This window comes from Sturnus vulgaris, chromosome 17, assembly GCF_052056855.1.
Source record: "Sturnus vulgaris isolate bStuVul1 chromosome 17, bStuVul1.hap1, whole genome shotgun sequence".
Classification (NCBI taxonomy): Eukaryota; Metazoa; Chordata; class Aves; order Passeriformes; family Sturnidae; genus Sturnus; species Sturnus vulgaris.
In genome coordinates this window covers 2,305,139-2,321,246 of record NC_142259.1, presented here as the reverse complement: position 1 = coordinate 2,321,246, position 16,108 = coordinate 2,305,139, and positions in this window count along the sequence as shown.

Genomic DNA, 16,108 nt, shown 5'->3' with positions numbered 1-16,108 from the left:
AAACCAAAAAACTAAAAAACCCCCCAAAAAACCTCAAAAAAAAACCCCAAAAAACCCCAGAACATCGAATTTTGGAGTTAATACCTCGTTCATTTTATTTTGCCATTTTCATTTTTAGCTGCAGTGTCATTTTTTCCCTGCTCCCTCGAGAGATTTTGCTTGGAAACGGACCTGAAATTTCACAGGTTTTATTTCTTTTCCCTCCACTGTCCTAATCCTTCTAATCCAGAATTTTGAATTCTTTGTGGCTCTTGAATTTCTTCTCCCTTCATCTTTGAACCGTCTCACTGATATTGAATCACAGAGAGGGAGGCAGGAAAACTGCTATCACCCCAAAAATCACCTAAAACAATCTCTGTATGGTCCAAAAAAACTGAGCAAGCTTTTTTTTTTTATTTTTTTTTTTTTTGTGGTGAACACAGGAGTGAAGGAAAGCTGAGTGGAACAAGCACAATCAGACTCCTCATTTTGCAGCCCCCTTCTACCTTTTTTTTCCTTTCTTTTGCTCATTTCCTTTTCTCTGTATGGGACCTCAGAAAAGAAAGATTGTTGCAGTTTGAGGTGTTAATTCTTCCGTTTATGCAGCTCATTAGTACAATTCCACTTTATTTAATAATTAATGGTTATTTCAATTAATTGAGTAGGAATATTCAAGTTTAACAAGCTTCTTTACTTAAAACTGAAGACTGGAGCCCTTTGCTGAACCAATGCTCAGGGATCTTGCCCTCCCAGAAATTCTCCACCAGAATTTCCCATCTCCCTCTCATTTCTCTGACCTTTCCAGGGTTTTTCATACCTCAGGCAGATGAATCCTGCCTGCTGCTATTTGCAATTTATATTTAACAGCATTGTGTAACCATCATTCAGAGCTGTGTTCCCATCCTCCCCTTCCTAATCAATACCTAAAGCAATCGGCAGTAAAAGTCAAATAGGAAATTAGGGAAGTATAAAAGGGAAAATTGCCCCAGAATGCCACGTTTAGAGTCTGTCAGAGACTGATTTCATTACGAGTTATTTCCCCAGGTCTGAGCTTTTCTCAGTGGCTGGTGATTGATTTTATTTCCACATTTAACAGATTTGAATCTGTGAAACGTTTCTGTATCAAAATGAACCTGGAGATGTTCTTACCAGGTTAACCTGGCAATAAACCTGTGGGGACTTCTCCCAGGCTGGCCCTGAGCCCGTCATTCCCAGTTTAGCAGCAGATTTTTGGGAAAGGCTGGGCCCTGGTGACACATTTCCAGTGCAGGAATTTCACTTTGTCCATAACCTTGAAGAATCCAGAATTGCTCCCACGAATCCCTGAGTTTTGTTTCCTGTATTAAACCTGAAGAGCTCCAAGTGGGGATAATTAAACACATAATTAATTTTCAGGAGCCCAGGGAAAATCCTACAACGAGACAAAACACAGCTCTGACCTGACAGAATTGCTCTTAATACATAAATTTTTGTAGAACAAAGTGTGGCAATGCTTGAGCAATCTATAAATGTACCACAAATATCATTAAAACCTCAAATCAACAACTCCCACCTCGTTTTCCACTCCTGGCAGAAGATCTTGACAGTGTTAAAACCTCCTCTCAACAAAACCTCTCAGCATTGCAAATGCAAATGAAAATAAAGCTAAGAAATGTTTGGACCAGCTCCAACGTTGTTTTTTTTTTAATCATTTGGGCCTGGAGATTTCCACAGACAGACACAGAGCTGGGAGAGCAGAGGGAACTTTACACACACCCATGGCATCCAGACCTTGGAAAATGCAGGCAAGGTCCCACATTTCCAGCAGTAGCTGTTGTTACAAAGCTGATAAATGTAATTAATTTCCATCTGCCACTGTAAAATGATAATTTTAACCCCCCAAATTTATAATCCTATTATCTGACCTATCCTTAGCAGCCCATACACCAAGCAGAACACTGCAAATATTCACCTTTGAAAGCTGCACTGCTCATTTTGGGAGATAAAAGTGAAAACCTGCCTTTGTTGTCTATGGCAACATAACCCAGCGTGAGGGAAATGGGTTTTAAATCAGAAATCCTACAGTTTTTATTGTTAATACAAACTTGATTTAGGTAACACCTGCCTGTGTTGCTGCAGCAGCTTTACCCTGAGGTACAAAGGGCTTTGGAGCTTTGAGTAACAACAATTAAAGTGAATTTGATGTTGGAAAACTCACCCCTCACTCTGGAGTGACTTTTCTAATGTGCCAAGAGGAGCCTGTTGAGCTGTCAGTGATTACAGACAGAGCACAGTGACTTTATCCCTCAGACACACAGGGAAAGCTCCAGTTCTGGGGACCCCAGCTCAGTCCCGTTCAATTATTCAGTGTTTTATCCTGCTGGTGGTACAGACAGCACTGTGTGAGCAGGAGGAGGCTCAGGTTTCTTTGTCACATACTGAATTCACACTCCTTGGGCAGCTTTGAACACATTTTAAAGAGACCACCTTGACTCATCCTCTTAGCTGGTGGATATTCCATTTACTGAAAATCACTTTGCAGCAATTCCTGTGCCTAAAATCCTCTCCTTTAGCCATAAATTAATGTAATGTCTGTTCAGGTCAATGTGAGAAACTCCTCAAAGAGGAGGCAGGAGTTCACCCCCTGGGCACCCCCTGCTCCCCAGCATTTAGGATGTGGATGCAGAGTCTGGGATCACCCCTGGGATTGATGCAAACATTCTTTAATGGCACAAGAATCCACAGCAAAGCCCCTGCAGGGTTTGCTGTAAGAATCAGGCTCTGAATTATTCTAATTCCCCTGGGAATTCATTGCACTGCAAACACTTTCAGGATTATTTCTGTTTCTCCATTGATTTTATGGGTGACAGAATCCTGGAAATTCTGGAATAGACTTTTCCTCTCCTCTGCTTATCAGCAGCCACAAATTGTATCAGTGCTGTCTGTGCAGGGAATAAATATGATTGTGCTGAGCAGTAAATTGCAGCCAGGAATCCATAGATTATTTCCAGGAGTGTTTGTGGGGAGGGCTCCCATCCCCTCTGCACGGGGCTGCATTTCCCCCCTGCCCAGATTTACTGCCTTTGCTGCCACTTCATTCTGAGCAACCCCTCTGCTGGAATTTGCTGAGCAAAATGATCAGGGCTTTCCTTCCCCTGCTGCTCCCAGGGAAACCCCAGGGCTGACAAATTGAGCAGCGTTAGAGACATCAGAAATCTCTGTCTGGAGACTACCAGCATCCCTCCTAATAAACCACACTGCCCACACAATTCAATGAGCACTTAAGGAGCAAAAAAATCAGTCTTGCAATTCACTCCAACTTTTCTGAGAATTCACAAAGAGTTAAAATAGAAGGAAGTAATTTTCTAGTTAAAAATCTTCCCAATGCATTATTCTGTCAGCTATTCTATCTCTGATATAGCTGATTAGAAAAAGAACAAACCCAAACAACACATTAAAGCACAGTGTAAATTGGTATCATGGGATAAATGATAAAGGACAGAGTTACAGAATTAAAATAAATCAAAGTGCTTTGTCATGCACTTGTTCTTAGCACAGAGGAAGATATTTTCTATTTGTAATACACCCTTCTGAATATTTTTTCATATTAAATGATACAATAGAAACGTTGTGTAGCTGAGCAGGAGGAGGAAGACAAGACAGAGTATGTAAAAAAAATGATGTAGTCGTGAAACCCTGCCCCACTGAACTCATTGTGAATTCTGGAGGTTGTTTCAGCAAAACCAGCACTATCAGAGCTAATCTTATAAGTGATGGAGGAAAAAAACCCTACTAACTTCAGGTGAGCTGAATCACTTTCCAAAGGAAAAACAATCCAGTTTTGACAGGGCCAGAAAAATTGTGAGAAGAGATTTTGACAAATAATGATAGGAAGTTAGGAAAGAGGTGATGAATGCAGTGCTTTGTGTCTAATTGTATCCTGGAGTACAAAACCTTTATTTCAGGAATAAAGTGCTATGGGAGCTGCCAAGGATCACATCCATCAGTGCCCAGCATCCCCCAGAAACTCCCATTTGAAGTCATCCAGACCCTCTGAAATAGCTGTCAGCTTAAATGAATTATTAGCCCTCAGACAAGAAAATTCTTTGCCTTTATTACTCAGCAGAACTATTTCATCTGATTAAAGTTCTGTTTGGATCATGTGGCTGCTTTATCTCTGCCACTCTGAATTACTAATTTCAAATCTTTCTTTTTGGTCATTGGGATTTTTTTTTTTTTTTTTGTCACAGATTTTTCACTGAGAGTGATTTCCAGCTGCATCCTGAGCTCAGTTGAGGTGAAATGAGAGCAAGATTAAATATTAGCTCTGCTTTAATTCCGAGCTTTCCATTTGTGATGCTAACACTTTAATAGAGCTGGCTGCTTCTTGTCACAGCAATCTCTGCTCATTCATTAGCAGGACAATGAATGAGTAATTTATTGACTTGCAGGACAAAAAAATGACTCAAAATCATCAGGGTATGACCAGAGCAGTTGCTTGTGCTGGAAAAATTGTGCAGAAATTTGATAATTTGGAATTCCTACCCAAGAACAGCACACAGGCAGCACATGTAGTGTTGGAGTCAGATGGCCAGAATTAGTAAATAGGAATCACTAAATTAATCCAGGTTAGATCAATGATAGATCATCCATGAGTGATTCCATCAATTAGATGGAATTATCCCCAAGTCCTTCCAGAGGTACAAATCAAAGATAAAGTGATGGTTTCTGCTCAGTCCTGAGCAGAATCAACATCCCAAACAAATCCTGAAGTTGTTTGTTCACCTGTACCCATTCAAACAGCAACAACCTGCATTTTATCCCCAGAGCCAGAGGGGATTCACTGAAATCGTCATTTATTTCATATATCCCTTGCACATGTGCCCAGCTGTGATTGCCCCTGCAAAAACTGTGCATGGGTGACCCTGAACATTAAAAACAGATCGAGCCCTTCCCTGGCCAGCTCTTCCTTCATTGCTTCACTGACAAATCCCTGGCAGTTTTTTTTCTTGCTTTTTGTTTGTTTTCAAATGCAAACTTCGCTCGCCCCCATTCCTGATAAGCTCACCAGCTGTTCAACACCACCATTTTCAATAATTCCCTGAATAATATCTGATGTCTCCAAACTTTTATAGCACTTCAGGTCTGCAAGCTGGAAGGGTTTTTACAGCCTCTGAGACCATCACAAATCAGAGAATTTGTTATACAACAAAATACACTTTCAAATGGGCACTGTTCTTAAAAGCAAATCTATTTTTTCCTGCAATGTTGTAAAATAACTGGAGGTTTAAAGCCAAATGGACTCCTTCACCCAGGAAATAAGAAAGAGCTATGTGAAAATATTTTTCCAGGCAGACACAGAACTCCAGTGCAGAGAGAGTGCAGAAAATTCACATTCCAGCACAGAGAGAGCTCCCAGCTCTCTGTTTCACCAAAGTGACCACAATTCATTTTTAATCACTTTAGGGAGTGGCTGGAAAGGCTCAGATCACTGCAGATCACGTTCAGCTTGTTCCTGGGTGACCCTTGCTGCTCCTCTAGTAAACTATTCAGCAGAGAAAGAGTTTGGGCTTTGGTTTGGTTTTCTTTAGTTCAGACTGAGGGAGATGTGCTCATGCTTTGAAATATCAAAAGCAGGGTTTAATCACAATGAAAAATAAATGGAAATGAAAAATAACCCTGGACTTGATGGTGTTCACTGCTCCCTCTTAAATTAGGATCAGGAGGAGTGTGATTGCAATTCTGTGCTCAGCCAGGAGGATTCCAGTGAGCAGCAGCCAGTGAAGGCACTGGGAATGAAACTTTTTGTGGGCAGAGGCAGAATGAGGAGCAGATGTGGCAAAGCAAACTGAAAACATTTCATTGTTTTCCTGTGGTTTATAACGAAAAGGGGAATAAGTTTCGGGTGTCTATAAAGCAATCCCAGAAAATATCATCGAATCAGGGGATGGTTTGGGTGGGAAGAGACTTTAAAGCTGCTCCAGTGGCACCCCTGCATGGCAGGGACACCTCCCACTGTCCCAGGCTGCTCCAAGCCCTGTCCAGCCTGGCCTGGGACACTGCCAGGGATCCAGGGGCAGCCACAGCTGCTCTGGGAATTCTATTCCAGAGCCTCCTCACCCTCCCAGGCAAGGATTTTTCCTAATATCCCATCCAAACGTGGAGCAGTTGGAAGCCATCCCCCTCCTGTCACTGCAGACCCTTGTGACATGGGGCAGGATTTTACCTGCCCCAGGACTCTTTACCCAGGACTCTCCCTGGACTTCTCCTTCCCCCTGCCCTGCACAGAAACCGATTGCTTTTGGCAGAAATCCCAGCAGCACAGTCTCACTGCATTGCTCTCTGAGTGTCTCCACTTCACAGGAGATCTACTGCCATTAGGAGAGGGAAAAAACCTCCAGTAATTTGGTTTAAATTGGGATAAGAGATGAAAACACTTCATGTTCTCTTACAAACTTAATCTCCTTCTCTGGGAAACTTTGCTTTTGCTTCTGCTGAAGACAAATTGAGCTTTCTCACTTTTTTACTAAGTCCTCAACAATCAAATAAGAGAATTGTTAAGTAACACACGATGAACTAAATAATTTACTTACTGCAGGGCTTCCTGAGCAGGCTTTTTCCTGTCTGAAGATAAAGGGCTGTCAGCATCCTTCAAAATCTGTTGCTTTTCCCTTGCCAGGAATATATCTGCTTCATCTAAGTGCCTGGAAACACTGAGCTTTAATTGCTTGCTGGGAAATCTGCATGACAAATCTACAACCCAGGTTCCTTATTTAAAGAACTTCCTGAACATTTTTATTGAGGGGAAAAAAGCCCCAAAAACCAAAACCAAAACCGAACCTGCAACCCAAACCTGACTTGACCTCACAGCTGTACTTTTTTCATACTACATCAAAAAAACAGCAGCAACAACAACAACAAAAATTATTTGTCTCTGTTTTCTTCCATTCTTATTATCCTATACTTCAGCTGTTATAAAAATTAAGTGTGTGGGTATAATTTTAAACACAAAGGGTCACATTTTAGACACATAGGTCAAGAAAATGATAATAAATTCTTGTCCTCTTGCAACCACAGCCAGTTTTCCTGCAGCAGCTCTCCCTTCCCGAGCAGACACATGGTTAACACTGGGAAAGTTACAGAAGAATTTTTTGGGTTTGCCCTCATCCTGCCCAGGCAGCTGCTGAGGTTTAATTCTGTGTTTTAGCAGAAGATGGATTACAGCAATCTGCTCTGGGCTCAGCTCTCAGGCTGCTGGGGAGCTGGGAGCAGGAAATCTGTCAAATGCTGACAGGAACAAAGCACCAAGAGCGCAAGGGTGTCAGGCTGGGGTTGGGAAAGAGTGAAAGGAGCACCAGGGATGGCACCAACCCCAAATCTGTGATCTCAGGGCACCAGGGATGGCACCAACCCCAAATCTGTGATCTCAGGGCACCAGGGATGGCACCAACCCCAAATCTGTGATCTCAGGGCACCAGGGATGGCACCAACCCCAGATTTGTGGGCATTAGGATCACCAGTGACTTTCCTTTGAGATTTACTCCTTGGACAGAATTGAATTTTGCCTTTTCACACCCCTTTTCCCCAGATTTCCCAGCCAAGAAATCCAAATTTGCCCTCTATGGCGCCTGGATTTTCTGAATTTAGATCCTCTTTCCTTTGGCTTTAGTTTGAGCAAGCACATGCTGCAAACAATATTTTAGCACATTTTCTTTACCTGTAATTTGAATTTTACCACTTGGCCACAGCAAACCAAATACTGAATATTTCCAGCTCAAAATACCCCAGCACAGAAAGGCAAAGGTCCTGAAGCACATCTCACACCTGGAAGGTGTAAACTGAGCACAATTTATATTAAAAATAAAAATCCCTAGCCTGGGACAATACCTGGGCAATAATAATTACAGGGAAATATCTGAAAATTCCCTGTGGAATTTGTTTTTTTTAAATTTGTTTCCTGATGTTTTACCAACTTTTTCCTCAGTAGTTAATAATTAAAACCCACTCCTGCAAGTATTTTGCACAAGTTCCTATCTGAGAGGTATTTTATTGTTTTCAGCATCACCCTTTACTATACATAATTATTAAAACTCTTTCTATATCTTGAATTGAGGAATATTTTGCTGCCTTGATAGGGATTTTTTTTTCCTAAGCAACATCAGCTCTACTGGTTGTGCTGAAATATTAAAAAGTATAAATTATTTATATAGAGACAGACAATGCTTTCTTCAGAACATCACATATATAAATAACATTAAATGCTCGATTCAGGATGTTGAATTGGTGAGAAAACATCCATCTGAAATCACTTAATTTCATTTTCTTCTTTTTAAAATCAATGTTAGCAACAATAATATTGGAAATTGAGCTCAACAGTTTGAAAATTGGGGGGGGAAAAAGTCCCATCAACAGCCAACGTTGTCTGCCACTCACTAGAAGAAAACCAAATGCATTTATTGAAGATGAAGATGTGCTCTGAACTAAAGGGAGCACCAGATTTTTATTGCAGCAATAAAAGACTTCATTAAATCATTTCTGAAATATTGTTTCAACACTGGAGTTCTGAGCATCCTCTGCAGGACAGCTGCAGAGCAAAATGCCACCCAGAAAACTCCCAGCTCTTTATGACTCTTGTGAAGTTTTTATTTAATTATGTTGGACTCAGCCAAGCACTGCTTTAACAGCAAAAATTGCTTAATAATAAAAAAACCCTTCCAAAGCTTTCTAGCAGCAGGGTTTGTTTTACTAAAATAATATTCTCACTTGTATTATTTCAAGTTTATTCAGGTTTTTCTGCTGAGATTTGTTGAGATCTGGATCAAAGCAACAGTTGAATTTTATTTTGCAATGGGCAGTTTAACTTATCCCTTATAAACCTGCAGCAGAGAAATAAATATCCCCCATTTATTGCTTTTGATCTGTCACACTTGATTAAAATACAGAGTTTTCCTCCCAGGCTGAAATCAGCTTTTCATTTCAAGTGACTCCCAGCCAGAAAAGGCAGAGAAATGTCAGCCTTTGTTTCCATATTTACCCCATCCCTTCCAAAGGTTCCCTCAGCTAGCTGGGAGTTCACCCTGATCCATAATTCTGATCTTTGCCTGCCCTTTGGGAATGGGGGAATGGGGCACTGTCCACGCCCTGGGGCAGGAAAATCCTGGGAAAGACCCTGGGAGCTGGGAATGCACTGACAGAGGAGTGCCAGGACACAGGACACAAACTGCCAGAGGGCAGGGATGGGATCTGGGGAGGGAATTCTCCCTCAGAGGGTGGCCAGGGGCTGGGATGGAATTCCCAGAGAAAAATCGCTGCCCCTGCATCCCTGGAAGTGTCCAAGGACAGGGCTTGGAGCAGCCTGGAGGTGTCCCAGCCATGGCAGGGCTGCTGATCCTTAAATTCCCTTCCAAGCCATTCCCTGATCCTAGGACACACACAGCACTTCGTGGAGAAAGAAAACTTAAAATCTTTACATTCAGCTGCTTTTCCTAGAGGTTGGTGGGAGGATACAAAGAGGGCTTTGCATAAAGGGCTCAGAATTCCAGAAATCAGGAAAGCACAGTCCAGATTTCCAAACCAGCTGAGAAAACAGAACAAATTGTGTCCAGCAAGACTTGGCAGGTGTCAAGCGTGGCCAGTGCTGACTGAGAGGGGGCAGGTTTTGAGAATAATCCTCCAAAACCAGGTTTTTACCCCAGCTCCAGCGGGACTTTGCCCATCCAGAATTTGGGAAGCCCTCAGTGCCACCCATCAATCAGGTGCCAAATCTGCAGGGATCCCTCGCCAGCACCTCGATCTCTGCCTGAAAATTCCTGCTCTCCATCTAAACCAGGATCCTCCTGGATTATTGTCAGTGCTGGAATTCCCTGCTCTCCATCTAAACCAGGATCCTCCTGGATTATTGCCAGTGCTGGAATTCCCTGCTCTCCATCTAACCCAGGATCCTCCTGGATTATTGTCAGTGCTGGAATTCCCTGCTCTCCATCTAAACCAGGATCCTCCTGGATTATTGTCAGTGCTACAGGCAGTGTTTGTGCTGGGGAATAACACCTTCCAAACAACTTTATCTTAACAGCTCTCTGTGAACTTTTCTGGTTCTGGAGACAATTTTGATGAAGAAGCTGGTAACTGGATTGAATTTTCAGAGGAATCAGTCTCCCAAATGGAAGAAAATAGAAATAATGGGAGGGTGAAATGAACTCAAGTTGGTTTTCCTTTGGTGTCTTGCTCATCCTCTGGTTTCTGTTCTGTCTCTGTCCCTGTTTATTATTTTCAGAGTTGTTTTATAGAACAAAAGGATTTTCAGCAATGTGCCCTCACTACCAAGATCTCAACAATTTCTGCTCCTCTGTTGTAATTGATGCTCAAATTTCTTGGAGATTCTCTGAATAAAGGCAGCTCCAAACAACTCATGGCAGTGTCTTAAAGCAGTAAAAATGCTTTAAAAAAAAATATATATAAACCCCATCACCTGGCAGTGCAGCCAGTGAGGGATCATCATCTGAATTCCCCATTTCAGGAGATTCTGCATTTGTCACAAAGCTTTGTGCCTGCAGGAGGGGATTATCCAGAGCTGGAGCTTTCACCTTTAAAGACTGAAGGGATTTATGGAGATGTGCTCTGACAAGGAGCAAATCCCTGCCATTGGTGTGAAATATCCACCCACGGAGGCTTTTAGAGCCAGGGGCAGCTCGTGGTTTTTTATCAGCACTGCACCTAGAAAATGATTGGATGGCTTGTCTCTGATACACTGTTTAAATATATATTTTCTTAATAAATTAAGAGAATACATAATTTCTCTTATTTATTTTTTTTCTGTGATTTTTCTTTCAATTTTAGGAGATTAAAAGGAAAGACAAAACAAAGAAGCTGTTGCTAGATGGCCAAATATTTGATTTAACATCATTTTCTATGCAGAATGGGAGTCCTCTGTTCTGCTCATGCACGGAAATAATTTTATTTAACAACATAATAAACATTTAGAAAAGCATTAATATTTGATTAGGAAGTGATGTTAATAATAATAATAATCTAAAAAACTAATATACTAATGCCATTTCTTTTAAAAAAATATTGGCTTTCAAAGAGTATAGATTAAACATCCAGAGGATAAAGTGTAAGAAGTGGTTGAAACGCCTTAAAATGGTTGCAATGGTTTATTAGCCCTTAAATTAGGGCAAATCTTGGATTTTTACAGCTCTCAAAGAAAACTTTAAAATGAACCAGAGACTGTCTGGTAATGGTTCAATCTTGGGGTGTAAAGGAATAGTTTGGATGTGAAAAAACAGAATGGAAAATGAAAAACACGAAGGAACAGCTCCAGTAAGAAATGCAGAGAAGGCTTTGGTGGCAAAGCCAACAGCCTGATGGGCAGGAAATTCTGATATTTGTATTTTTGGGGTTCAAAGGGGCAGAACGGGGAGCTGAGTGCAGCTTTCATCTCAACCTCCAGGTCAGCAGCTCTTCCAGACTGGGTTTCAATCTGATATTTGGGAAGAAATGCCAACCATTTCCAAGCTGCCTTCTCTGCCTCATCTCCCTCAGAAAAATCCAGTGGGAGAGGCAAATTAAAAGAATTAGGAAGAACATGACATGCAGACCTCAAAATATTTTGGACCAACTCATTTCCAAAGTGGGAATTTACAGTTTTACTCTGATGCAGTGTCTTTACAATTCTCTCTTGCTATGACTGGTGGTGTTTTTGCCACCACAGCCTTTCATTCCAGCTCTGAAAATGCATTTCTTTAGGGTCAGCACAGCCTGAACACACAAGGAACAGAAATTTTCCTCCTAAACCCGATTTATTTTCACACCTGATGCCCAAACAGGAGGGAACAGAGCTCCGGATGATTCTCTTCACTAACGTACAGAAGTCACAAAAGTTCTACCACTGGTGCACCTGCAGTCAGAGTTATTTCTTTTCTCACTCCTCATGCTGCCTCTTTTCTCTTTCTGTTACCTCTGGCCACATTTTCAAATCAACAACAGAAATATTTTCAGTAGCTCTATGGTGAAGCATTTGCTTTGCTCCTCTCTCTTCAGGGATAAATTGCATTTTTATGGCAGAGGGGGCTGATGAGGCTCCTGAAATGATAAAATCAATTTCCACATGGGAATTGCCAGCTGGAGAGAACTTGTGTTGAGGAAAAGTTTCACATGGTGTTCAAAGAAACCATCTGCTTTTTCTTCTTTGTCCCTGTTTAAGAGCAGCTTGTGTTTGCAGTTTAACACGTGGCAAGAACCTGCAGGACCCTGTGGAGCAGCGAGATTGTTTTCCTGCTGGTAGAAAAATGCAGAAAAGGTCTGGAAGAAGAGACATTTGCTTCTGATCACTCTTTATAGAAGACATTTCCTTCTGATCACTCTTTGTGTGCTCGGCTGTGTTTTCACAAAATCCAGCTGATGGGGATGAAATGGAAGGCAAGGCACAGAAATTGGTTTATATTTCTGCTCAAGGAAAGCTGAGATTTTCTGTCCCTGGTTAGGACAGGCAGAAATGATTCCTCTGCTGGGAGTTGAGATTCAATAGAGGGAAGAACTTCAATTGTGCTGGTGATGAAAAGATCCCTCTGAGCCCCAGAGCTGCTTGCAGGGATTCCCTGCAGCCCTTTCCCAGGAGAATTTCAGCTCCCTTCCATCTGATCCCCTGGGCAGGGCAGGAGCTGCAGCAGAGCTGGGTGGGAATTGCAGGAATGGAGGCTGGAAATCCTCACACCAAAAATTCCTGCCCTTGCTGATCTGCTCTGCATCATTTCTGTCCCAGAGAGATGATCCTGAATAAAATTCCAGCTTTGCAGGTGGATTTTCATTTGCTTGGCTGCAAAGAATTCGGTTTAGTTTCATGTTTTAGCAGAGCTTTCCTGTTTTTTCTTAAGCCCCTTCAGGATTCCTTGAATCTGTGACAGTTCCAAGGGCCCAGCCCAAGGTGAGGCTGTGCTGTGCCATTCATCCAGGATTTCCAGCAGGGTGCCCTGCAGGAACACGGGGATATCTGACTTAAGGGCCGTGTCTTTGGTTCTCTGGTTTGGAGTTCACCTCTTATTGGGCTTTCCATTTCTATTCTTTGCAGAGTTTCAGCCCTTGTGGCTGTCTGCCAAAAACCTGGCAGAGTGAAGGAATTAACAGAAGGCGCTGAGCTCAAAAAATGGATTTTTTTTTTTCCTCAGGATTGCAAGTCTGGCTGAATCTCTGGTTGAAGTAATGCACTTCAGTCAGTCTCAGCAAAGGTAGGGGATTGCTGAGGGTGTTTCCCCTCCCTGTGCTGGTGTTCTTTTCTCTCTCTCCCACAGCCTGGGATGATTTGGGCTGGCACAGGAATGATCCCATATGTGCCATGAAGGTATCAGACATCTGCTACCCATCGAGATGTCAGCTCAGTGGGACAGGAAAGCATCTCCCAGCACATGCACGAGCACCAGAATGCTTCCTGACCTTTGGATATTTACTGGGAGGAATCAAATGCACAGCAGGGAAAATCAGGATTAGGATAAGTATGAAAGGACCTGGGGGGAATTTGTTCCCTTCAGTGGGACCGGGGATTCAGGGATGTTTTCTTTTTATTCTTTTGCCACAAAACTCAGCTGCTAACAGCAGGAATGACCAGGGGATGGCACAGTGCCTTTTACTCCATGGTGAAGGGACAAACTCCAGTAGATCCATTGTGAATAATCTGCCATTCAGGCTGGAATTCTTTTCCCTTTTTGCATTGAACCCTAACTAATTGCTGGTAGAAATATTCTAATGATCAGAACATTTTAACCCTTGCTCAGTCTCTGAGTACCTTTTCCCAGGTCTTTCATGGTTTAAAGCCTGTTAAAACCCCACCATGACACAAACATCCCGTTTTAAGGGGATTTTAAGGAGTCTGCAGGTGTCAAACCCATGGGGTGAGCCTGACCCGATCAAGCAACATCACAAAAATGTTCACAAGGAGGGAACCACCACAGGCACTTCATCCTTTACAACTCTGGGATACCTGGAGGTGTTTGATGTTCCTCCCCACTTAGAGAAACTTTTCTCAGAAAAAGCTCAGGTTTTGATGGATCAGATGTGAGCTGTGAAAGTCCTGCAAGGTTTGCCATGACAAAAATTCACATTTTTTTAGCCAGCCACCATCCAGCCTGTGACAGTGACACCTCTGCCCTCCCCGTGCTCAGTGCTCTGACAAATCCTGCACTGCTTCACCCTGAGAGCTCTGCTGATTTCTTCCCCACATGTTGTGATGCCCTGGAAATAACATGAATTGATTGAAATTTGGTGACCTTTCACAGCTGTCAGCCCAGAGGAGCTCCAGCTTTCCTGAGCATCCCTGGCCCTGTGGAAGCAGCAGGGAAAGGGGTTTTTGGTGCCATGGATGTGCTGGAGCCTGAGAGGGTCCCTGAGGAGCTACAGTGCCAAGGAAAAGGAGAATCCACAGGAAAATGACATATTTTGGTTCTGAGATGTCTCTCAGGCCTTTTCAAAGTGAGCATTCATGGCTCTGAAATGCCTTGCTCATAAATGTATTTCAGAAACCTCCTAGATTGTAGTTATTACTAAAATACTCATAGGAATTACAATATGAAAGCAGATAAAAGACTCTATTTCTACAGTTTCATACTTCCAGCTACATAGATTATGCTATTAAAATCTGACAAGTTGGCAATCAAAATAAAACACTGGCTTTGTTCAAAAGTAATAAAGATTCAGGCTCTGCAACTGTGTTAAGCAGCTCCAGGAGAAAAAGGAGTAGTCTGAGTATTTGGTTCTGGCTCTTTACAGTTTTTCTGGTCTCTCTAGGCACAAATGATAGTGAGAATACTCTGATTTTTGCTTTTTCTGACAGATACAGTGAATCCAACCCAAGGTTTAAATGAACCAGATTCATTTTGTTATCCATGATAGAACAGATCTGTCCAGACAGATCTGCTCAAGTTCATGAAAGCAGAATTTTCAGTGAATTGAGCTACTTAACAGAAGGAGTCTCACAAAAGTCAGAAAAACTCTTAAAAAAAAAAAACTGTGAGGAAACAGGAGAAGTTTCTCTGAGACCTGGGGCAGCAGCAACACAGGTGAGCTGGCTGGCAATGCAGTGCCCCATTTTCACCCTGAATTCCCACTGTGCATGTTCAACACAGATCTGTGTCTGCAAGCCAGTCCTGCTGGTTATTTATCCTCATTTCTGCTTGATATTTGCAGATACCCATGCAGCTGGTAGCTGTAAATACTGGCTACATAAATATTTTAAAGATGGAGAAGATGCCCAGTTTTGGCTTCTCTCCTCTGTTTTACCACCTGCAAACAGCTCTGCCCCGACCTGGGCTGAACTTGCACTTAAAGGTGTTGAGCAAAACCCATCCTGGTGCAGATGGCACAGAACCAGGGGATGCTTCGGGTTGGAAGGGACCTTCAATCTCATCCCATCCCACCCCCAGGGACACCTTCACTGTCCCAGGCTGCTCCCAGCCCTGTCCAGCCTGGCCTGGGCCACTTCCAGGGATCCAGAGGCATCCACAGCTGCTCTGGGAATTCCATTCCAGGGCCTCCCCACCCTCCCAGGGAGGAATTTCCTCCCAACATCCCCAAATGCCAATTTTTCACCTGACCCTGTCCCATCAGTTTGCAGCCTGGCTGATTCCTCACCCAGCTCATGCTGCAGCTGCTTGCCAAGAGCAAACAGAATCTTCTTCCCCAAATCGAGTTCTTTTTTATTCCCCATGCTTCATTACCCTCACTATCAGTTTGGCAATTCCACTTTTCAGTTTGAAAGGCCTTTTTTTTCCATGTGGGGAGATAGCAGCAAAGAGTCCCTAACCCTCCCTGTCAGCTGCCTCTGAACAGTGATTGATGCTCTGAACATTCTGAGAACTCCCAAAAAAGCTGTCAGTCACTGCTGCCCTCCCACTGCAGCTGCTCTTGACCCAGCACTTCCCTCTCCACATGCAGGTGCTTTATTTCACTTTAATTTCCTTCTATCACACAAATCTTTAAGAACTGTTTTGATTTAAGAAACATTTCAGGTAGCACCAAATACAGAAAAATTTATTGCACCCGGAGTGGGTTTGTTTGCTTAATGAATTTTGAAAAGAAAGTGTATGTGAATTATGGATTTGAGTTTGGGTTCCTATGAGCAAGGTAAATGTTTTGGGACCCATTTTTTTCTGTTGCCATCACA